The 9,510-nt window shown below is 38.7% G+C and overlaps 1 long non-coding RNA gene across 1 annotated transcript in view; it reads left to right on the top strand.

The window, feature by feature from the left end:
• The first annotated feature begins 9,122 nt into the window (after window positions 1–9,122).
• Window positions 9,123–9,510, top strand: part of LOC121073576 — a 64,356-nt gene continuing 63,968 nt past the window's right edge. The window contains exon 1 of the long non-coding RNA XR_005821821.1: window positions 9,123–9,349. This is a non-coding gene — a long non-coding RNA (uncharacterized LOC121073576). The remainder of the gene's footprint in view (window positions 9,350–9,510) is intronic.

Below are 9,510 nucleotides of genomic sequence, written 5' to 3'. Positions count from 1 at the left end.
ATTCTGATTCTATTCCCAATGAATAAAACAAGTGCAGTTACCAGTGCCATTCACTGGCAGTCCTTTTGGGTCTTCCAGATGAAAAGCTCTCTTCCATAATGCAAGGTAACATTAATACAATTTTTAAAGATGCTCTGGTACATGCAGTTGTCACAAAATAAAAGGCTGCACTCCTTTTTATGCAAGATACCTTTTGTAGGAATGGAGGACAAATTTCTGAAGCAGTGTTTTGTGGAAGATGTAGTAAAATGGCTTTTCTCCTTCAGTTTTTCAGGCTTTTTTTTGATATATGATATTACTCAAGATAATTTATAATGTATTTTCACCCACACAATCCAAATGTTTTATATAAATATACATACTTATAGAGAACTGAATAACAATATGGGATGATAGTCATACTATTTTCATTAAAAAAAAAAAGGTATCCCTCCTCTACAACAAAGTTGCTCTTCCAGGGTCCTTCTTAAACTGCTTGATCTTCCAAACAGCTTTTTTGTCTTTCACAGGATTTATTTGAGACTAAAGCATTCACAAATTTCAGATGCCCATTTCAAGGTTCCTGAGTTTTAAGAGCTCATAGCTTCATTGTACTTTATATGCTCAAGCTGCTGTTGTCAATTACTTTAGCTATAGCTGTGGCAGCTCAGCATTTTTGCAGGTCATGTCCTTGAATCTCCAGTCAGAAAAGCAGCACCACATTATTAGGTGTCCAGCTGTGGAAAGGATTATAGGACCTTACAGGACCTCCACAGCAGATGCAAATGTTTCTTGTCATCTAATTTTCTTCATATCTATGGCACTTCTCCACAGAATGTAAACTGTTGCCCTGCCTCTGAACTGAAGACATACACTACCTCTCTCAACTCACAATTTTGTTATCTCATCATACCAGAAATCTTAATTTTCTTAATACTTGTGGGTGATGTTAACATATGCAGGGATATATACCAACTCTCCTAGTGCCATCCAAAGTTGAATGTGAACAAACTTTGTATGTAGTATGCTGTAGCATGAGTCCTCTTCAATGGCTCAGCAGGATGTTCATATTTGTGGCAGAATGAAACAGCTGTGAATCTCAGGAGCATTTTGTCCTTGCAGTACATGATGGGCAGTCACTCAGAGCAGTACTGTGAGGCTCTGAATCTGGAGAAAGAACACAAGACATGCAGCTGATGATGTGATTCTTGGCTCTATAAATGCATGCAGCATCTATAGGAGGATGACTATGAGGAGAAAACATGGTTTATATGATTTTCCTGCTTCACCAGCAATGATTCCAGAATTCCCACATGCAGAAAAAAGTTTTCATGAACTCACCACAAACCTCTTGAACCACTGCATTTATTGTTATAGTCTGAATTGGTACAAAAATGAGCCATGATTTCTGCTTTGAAGACGGTTCTCAGTCTTTGCTGTGTCTGTGGCTAGTTCAATTTGTGTTTGCAAGTCAAATGGTGGGCTGATGGCAGCTAGATATTTGACAGCCTTGCAACAACAGTTTTTCATTTGCATCTGGTGTTTTTATAAAATAGCACAGAAAAATGTTCTGGACTCAGCTGGAGTGACTGTATATTGCCACTCTGAAGAAACCAGAGGTTATTAACCATAAGGTACTAAAGCACAATTTCAGGCCACCATGACAGGACTTCACAGAACATAGGAAAAATCAGTTAAGAATACCAAGACAGAAAGCAATGGCAAAAAAAGGAAACGTTGAGATAAGCTGGAATTGTCATCTTTATTTATGACACAACCTTATAGGGGCTTCGGTGCTCGTAATGACTCTGGGGTTCTGCTTTTTTTTTGTTGTTATGACTTATGAAGCTGAATATCACAGGGAAGTCAGTCTTAGCAAGCTGCTATTTTGTGGTTGCAGCATTTGATGGCTTGTATATTTGAAAGGCTGACAGCCTTGCCTCTGAAATCATTTGAATATCAGAGTTGAAAATGCCATGTGTGTGCCGTATGCGGGTTGTTGAGTGCTGCAGTCTTTCCTTGCCCCCTACAGACTCAGCCAATGTCAGTCCAAGCCGTTTCTCTTCCCATTTGACTCCCTTTGTCTGCATGCATTGCTGCTGCTGCAGGGCTATGTCTTGTTCCCCTGATTTCTAAATTAATCACCTTCTTCCTTTGTCAGCAGGAACGGGTCAATAAAGTACTGGAGAGACAGATGCCACATTTTCTGTTCACAAATAAGCCACAGTCATGCCTAGCCCAGGGATGAAAATCTTGTTCTTTCTGCCAGCATGCTGACAGTAATGGTTGCTGCTGGAACTGAAGCCCATACTTGGTCATGAGGAATCTTCTCCCCAAATCAAATTGCAAAGGACCATTGCCCCTACCCCGCCCAGTCTGAAATTTTACTCAATGACTATATTAGCAATTTCTCCCCATCTCTTCTTCAGTTTTTACTTTTTTTTTTCATATAACACGCTGGCATAATAGCTTTAATCTCATGCTTCGTGTTTTCAATGCTGTAATATGGCAGTAGAAAGTGTTTTGTGGCCAAGAGCTTGCAAGAGTACTTGCCAAGATTGTCTGTGGAGCTCTCAGACCTGGACATCTGTACATTTGTCATGATCACATGGGACTGCATTCAACCCATTAGGCAGTTCCTTCCAATCCCATGCTGTAGTAAATTACATGGGCCACAATTTTTCAAGGGCTTATAAGTAGCCTATACTGGGTTGATTTTCATGAGGAAAGTGAAAAAGCATAATCCCTAACAAAAGAATTACTTCCTGCCAATTTCAGGGAGTGCATGACAGCAAGTGAGCTTTCCAGTGAAAAAGTCTCTGATTTTTTTTTCCTTTTTTTTTTCATGAGTGAAACAGTGTTTTTCCCCCTACCCTCATTCTTGAAAATAGTTTTATTTTTGTAGCTGAAACTTTCCAACACATCTCAGCTTGAGGCGCTGGCATTGCATGGAAAATTTCAGCCCAAACATTTAATATTTGGCAAAGTTGTAAGCAACTGGAGCTTAAAACGGGGAGAGTCTGGCAATCTAAGATGCGCTAGTAGCCTTCTTCCTAATGAACATGCTTGGACAAAGGCTAATATACCCCCAAACAAGTCTGAAAGAATAGACTGAAAACACTGTTGGTGTCCTATCTGAACTTTCTAGACTTCATGGAAAAGTACTTTGAAAAATCTTTGGAAAGCAAATCTGTATGACTAAAACAGATACAAATCTAACTATAATTTTCTGGTAGGCTTAATAGTTGAAATATTGTCTTCAGCTTCAGTGGTGATATTACCAAAATGCAGTGTAGCGCTAGAAAAGCTTCAGAAAAGGAAATTGAGAATGATCCCCAGAGATAAAGAAATGTGCAAGATGGAGTAAAGTAATTTGCATGAAAATTGTTAGATTGGTATTTAATTGAATTATATTGGAGCTTACGCTTTATAGATAATGTCAGTTTGAGTTACTCTTGTAAGTTATTATAGACTAGTGTATTATTAAAAACAAATACATTATTGGAACAAGTTTTGACAATGTGCTTACCTGGTAAAGTCATCTTTTTAAAGCACTCACGCCTTCTAGTGCAGTGAAATATGAGAGCACTAAATAAAACCTGTTAAATTTCTGTTTTCCATCATTCTCATTATAGATCTCCCCAAAGGTGCCTAGAATGTTTCCAGCTGATTCAGTCTTGTGCAGCAGGCCAAGTCATGTTAAAATTTGGTGGATGTTTTTGATTGATGCTATATAATTATAGTGCAGTCAGTAATTCCTTTTTTCCCCCTTGTTATTCAGCCATTAAACTAATACTGCCAGGTTAAAAACTTTTTAAAGCTGCTTGCATGTATGTTGGCAGCACTGCTCTGCCATGTTAAAGTGGAAGAATGCTAAATCTAATACATATTCCTGTGCTTGTTGTTTCTGCTTGTGAGTCTGAATAGAACACTGATAACACAGATTTGGTCTATCAAATTCACTTTTGAGAGAAGTGAGACAACCATATACCATACCAACTTAACTGTACAATGTTCTATTCTGGGCTGACCTAACTTCTGTAATGATTAGTTCATGCCATGGTTTGGAAGAAAAAAAACCTTCTGTTTTAAGTTTGTATAAACATATGTTATTGTCTGGAAAATTTGAAAATGGTTGGTTTTTTTGTTTTGGTTTTGTTTGTTTGTTTTTAGACTAGCTGCAGTTTTTGACATTCTGTTCTCTAACTAGTGATTTTATAATTTTCCTATCATTTATGATATCCTAAAAAGCTGAAAGCTTTACCTGAGTTGGACCTGTAAGATATCAAATACAGAAATGTGAATATTCAGTCACATGCTGTATGATTATTAACCAGTGGTCACTATATTACTGTTCTCTTGCATTACAAATAAAACAGCAGTGTCTGTGCCTACGTTTTTAATCATGCTCAAGCTCTGTTTTAATCTTCTGGCTCCCTTTGATTCCACGTCAGCACTGACGATAATCGCACAAATCTTTACCAGTGCAGCAATTAGAAAATCTGATGCTTTTGACATACTTTTAATCTCAGCACTCCCTAAGAGTGACCTTATTGATCACAATATATCACAATATTCTTGTCCCTCTTGTGACACAGTAAATGCTGAAGTGTATCCACTTATAATCAGCGTGCTGACTGTTGTCAGTTGTGCCAAAAGCATCGTATTTAATGACTAGATGCCACAGAATTTAGATGCTTCTGATTTTTGTGGGAACTTAGCTTTTTGTAACTTTTTAATGTTTCTACTTATTTTTGTTGTAATTGTAGGTATGTTTTAAACAAAAGCTTTTCAGTTCCAGTTTTCTCTCCATCAATCTTGATCCTGTGAGCTCTATAGCGCTATTTTACTGTATGGCTTATCTATGTAGTCAACTGAGGGGGGATTAAAAAGGCTGAGCATGGGCTTTATTATAAACCTATCAAGATCTGACTGAGATTTTGCCATTATTTGTATTAGGTTTCAAAGTGATGCACCCTTTTGAGGTTGAATGAAGGCAGTGTTGGAGAAAGCTAAATAATCAGACTAGAGACTATGACAACTGTGCCATCAGATCTACACAGGTGAACCTCTGTAGCCTGCTGAAGCCTGTTTACCTGTGGATTTTCAGAGGTGTAGAAATTCACCTGCTTGGCTCAGCTTGCCAATGCATCTAGGAGAGCAGCACATGTATACACATGCAGAAACTCTTACAAAAGTAAGTTGTATAAAAAGACTGAGTTCTGCTTCGTTTTAGGGATTAAGAACTGATTCCTTTAAAAAAAAATGCATACATGAGGATTCTCTTTTTCTTTCTGAAACAGCCAGCAAGTCAGGAGGAAAAAAAGGCAGCTACCAAAACAGTTTTCTGGGCAATTTTGCCCAGCCAGGTCAAGTTGGAAACTAATATAGTACTTGTCCACATTGCTGCTCCAAATTAGCAGTATTTCTCTCAGCCTCCTTGGAAACACTGGCAGGTTCATGGGGAATTAGGGACTTCCTGGGCCAGAGATGGAAAAACAAAGTGAGAATGACCTGGTAACTTAGTGTTGAAGGCACTGAGGGGGAGATTCGTGTTCTAGTTGGTGGTCAGAACAGCTTCTGTATCTTATCTTAAATGAACATATAATAAAATACTCTATCTGAGGGACTGCATAAAAAGGTGAAAACTTAATTCTGTTGTCTTTAAAAAATGATCTGCCACTTTTTTGAAAGAAAACATGGATGCTCATACTTAGGCATCAGTCTGGGACTTTTATTTTGCAAGCTGTAAGGTGCCTAAGGCCTTGGTATATATGTCTTTCAAGTTTCGTTTCTAGGATTGGCTAGCTTAACCGATTCCTAACCGATTCCTGTTCTGTTGGAACCTGATCACTGTTCCCATCTGAGGTTGGCCTGAATTGTGGACAGTGCTTAGCTGCTTAACTACAGTCAGAGACTAGCTCAAAAATAAGTGGCAAGTAATCCAGAATTGTGAAGCATTATTTTTTGTATCCAGATCCTAATTCAAAGGTGAGGTGCTGAAGTCTGTTTACAGCCATTTGCTTTTAATCAGTAAAAATAACATGTATGTGTTCAGATGTTAATGCTGTATGAGGCAGGGTATCAAATCTCACATCTGTTTTAACTTTACAGCTGTTGCTAGGTTTTACAATTTTAAATTTGAAGTAGAGAATTAATTAAAATGATAATACCCTAATACCTTCACCTATTTAATTCTTCTTGTCTGAATTACTGCTTTTCAGTAGCAAGATTTCCTTATGGCAGTGGGGTTTTGGCATGACACAATGTGTAATTCTTATGTTTCTCCTTGTAAAATTCCACTATGTTCATCATTTCCAGCTGATTCTCCAAAGAAATTTTGCTCTTGGCTCTCACTTCATAAGTACAATGAAGCCAGTGCCAATAGCTTGTGATTATCTATCTTGGTACAAAAGTTACGGTCTGGTTTTCCAACCTTGGGAAATAACAAACAATACTAATTTTCTTAAAGACAGCCAGTTTAACAGCACCATAATCAACATTCTAGTAGACCTCTAAGTTTTGGGTAATTTTTTCTGGTTTATGTAACTTCATGGTTGAGTCACCATCCCCAGAGATCTTCAAAAAATGTGTAGACGTAGTGCGTACTGATGCGGTTTAATGGGGGATTTGGCAGTGCTAGGTTAAAGGTTGGACCAGATAATCTTGGAGGTGTTTTCCAACCTAAATGATTCTATGATTCATTAAAAATGAATGAAAGGACAATATACTGTTTTAAGATCTTTGTTTTTCTCCACATGATTTCAGAATGGAAGACTTGGAGCTTGCAGTGTCACTAACTACTACAAATAATTTTTAAAGAGATGGTGGTGTTACCTTCTGTTTCCTGAGATGGCTTATACAGATATGCCAGGTAAATGGTCCTTCCCCACAGTCACATGAAAGCAGCAGTTTTTATTAATTCGCTAATTTAATTTCTGTACAGTGCAGAGTTCTTTGAACAGGCTTGACCTGGAAATGACCTGTAGAAAGTGAAGAAAAACAGGGTGGAAGTTACTAAAGGAAGTTTTTGAAAAAACTGTCTGTGTGGTGTACCTCCTATGTGGCTTGCCTGGACTTCTGGTCAGGAGGAATGGTTGATGATGCAGAATGGCAGTTACAGCTCTTTAAAGCAGTCTTAATAGCTATTTAGACTTGAGCTTCACATCTTAATCTGAGATTGCTTAAGGATGGCTGATTTCTTAAGGGCATACATAAAAGAAAGCCTAACACTAAAGAGAATCACTGCCACCCCAAATTCATCTGCTCAAGTCATCATATGTCATCCACTCTTGATGGAAAGACATGTGAATTCTCCACCATTGGTTATGCTTTTCTTTTTTAAGTAAACACACACACACAAAAATTCTCCTGGATGTGGTATTTTCTTTACTATAGATTAAAAACATGTCCTGCACATTTTATCTAACTTTTGAGATACAAAGATGCAAGACACCAATGTATATTGTGCACTTAAAATTCTATTGAATTTGCTCCTATTTGAAAAAAACACAACAACACACAAACCCCAAAATAAATCCTTCATGTGGGATATAAACACAGGAAATGTCAGGTCTAAAGAAAGTTACGAGCAAATGATAAATGGAACTGAAACTTGATTTCAATGATATAATTTTCTATTCCAATACATGGATATACATATAGAACAGGTATCAAAAAGTAGTAAGTAGGGTGATGTATGCTCATAATTTAATACATTACTATGAAATTTCAACTATAGACTTAGCTGAATCATTATTTATATGCAGTAACTAAGACTAAAAGCTCCACGCAATTCTTGCAAAAACAGATTGTACTGTACTGTTCTAATGCTGTTAGCAGTCTTTTACCATATTAATTTCTTCAAATAAATGTTTAATATCACTTTTCTGCAATCATGAAAAGACTTCCAGAGGCTTTATGTACATAGCACTTTCAACAGGGAAAAAAAAAAGTGGAAATCAACTTCATTTGAATGAATGAAGACTTTTACAAATGAAATGATGAGGAGTGTGCCTTTTAAATTATTAGGCCTTCCCACACCATTTGGTACAGAGAATGCTGTTGATATCTATGCTAAAAAAAAAAGGCAGTGTGGTAAAAGTACACATTTGATGTCCCTGATGTTTCATTTATTTATTTTTTTTGACAAGATACACAACAACTGCTGCTATTTATGACCTATAAGATCGGCATTCTTTTAAAGTATTTCTTTTACATTATATAAACTGGTTTCAGATATGTTCTTATACAAGTTTAGCATACATTAAACATCATTGTAGAAAATCAAACTTGCATATTACTGTTGTAAGTCTTTTTGTGTTATTCTTAAATTTTAAAATTGATTCTTTGGAAAAATATTTTATCGCTATATGTACTTCATTCCAAGTACAGAGCCCCTGACCAATTTTTTTCCAGCTTCAGTTGGAAATGCTATTGACAGATGTGTGTTGGGTTGTACATAAAAAGGACAATTATTTCACCTCTTTGGGACTAGCTTCAAAAATGAGCAAAACACAGAACATGCCATTGCTTGATATCTTTATGAAGCTTTAAATGCAGTAATTTGATGAATCCTTTACCATGACACATTCAGGATTGAAGTACTGAATATTTTCTTCTGTATAAATCTGTCTTTCCAAGTTAGACCAAGGGCAAGCGATCCATTTTGCTTTTTGTATACAGGCACAACAATAAAGTTGAGCACTATTCCTTCCCATTAGCAGCACTCTGGTGGCTCAAGCATCCTCTTTCTGAGAGTTGCATTAGGCACATTGACCAAAAATTTTCCTTTGTCCTACTGTATGAGGGACTTGTGCCATTTAGATCCCTGTTCCTAAGATGTCCATGGTTTTGTGGTGACATAATTAGGTGACAATTTTATGGTGACACAATTAATCCCCTATAAACTCAGATCCTGTGAACACCTGAAGCCTGCTTGGGCCTTGCATGGAAGTACTCTAGCCTAAAGCACAGGCCGTGTCTTGTACACTGGGTTGGATTAAGGGTGATACACAGATGTAGCAAGGGTGTTTTTTCAGACGAGTTTTACTTCTTTAGTAGCAAATACATTCTGAGGTTGCTGTTAAAGAGCTGTGCAGGGAAGGTCCCCGCGCCGTACCAGCACACAGGAGCCAAGGCCCAAGCCTGTCACATGCTGCCGGCCTCCCCCTGGGGCTCGACGCTGAGCTGACGGGCCGAGCCGGGCGCTACAAGCCCTCCAAGTTTCCCTCCCTGCTTCTCGGCATCGCGCTAAACTGCTGCATTACAGCTTAAATTTCGCTTTCCCCCGGCTCGCTTCTCAGCGCTCATCCCGCCCCAGCCCTCGCCGTGGGCCCGCCCGCCGACCGCAGGTGCAGCCGGGCCGAAGGTGAGTGAGGCGGGGACGGGGCTGCTGAGGCCAGCGGCTTCGGGCCTGGGGCGAGGGGCGGCCGCCGGGCTCCCTGCCCTGGGGCACAGAGGCTGGGGGCGGCTTCTAGCCCTCGCCGGTGCTCCTGGAGCGAGCACACAGCCCCAGCTGGGCAGCCCGCG

The sequence above is a fragment of the Cygnus olor genome, chromosome 1, assembly GCF_009769625.2.
Source record: "Cygnus olor isolate bCygOlo1 chromosome 1, bCygOlo1.pri.v2, whole genome shotgun sequence".
Taxonomy (NCBI): Eukaryota; Metazoa; Chordata; class Aves; order Anseriformes; family Anatidae; genus Cygnus; species Cygnus olor.
Note: the sequence above shows the minus strand (reverse complement) of the source record. Positions and strands in the feature narration are given on the sequence as shown.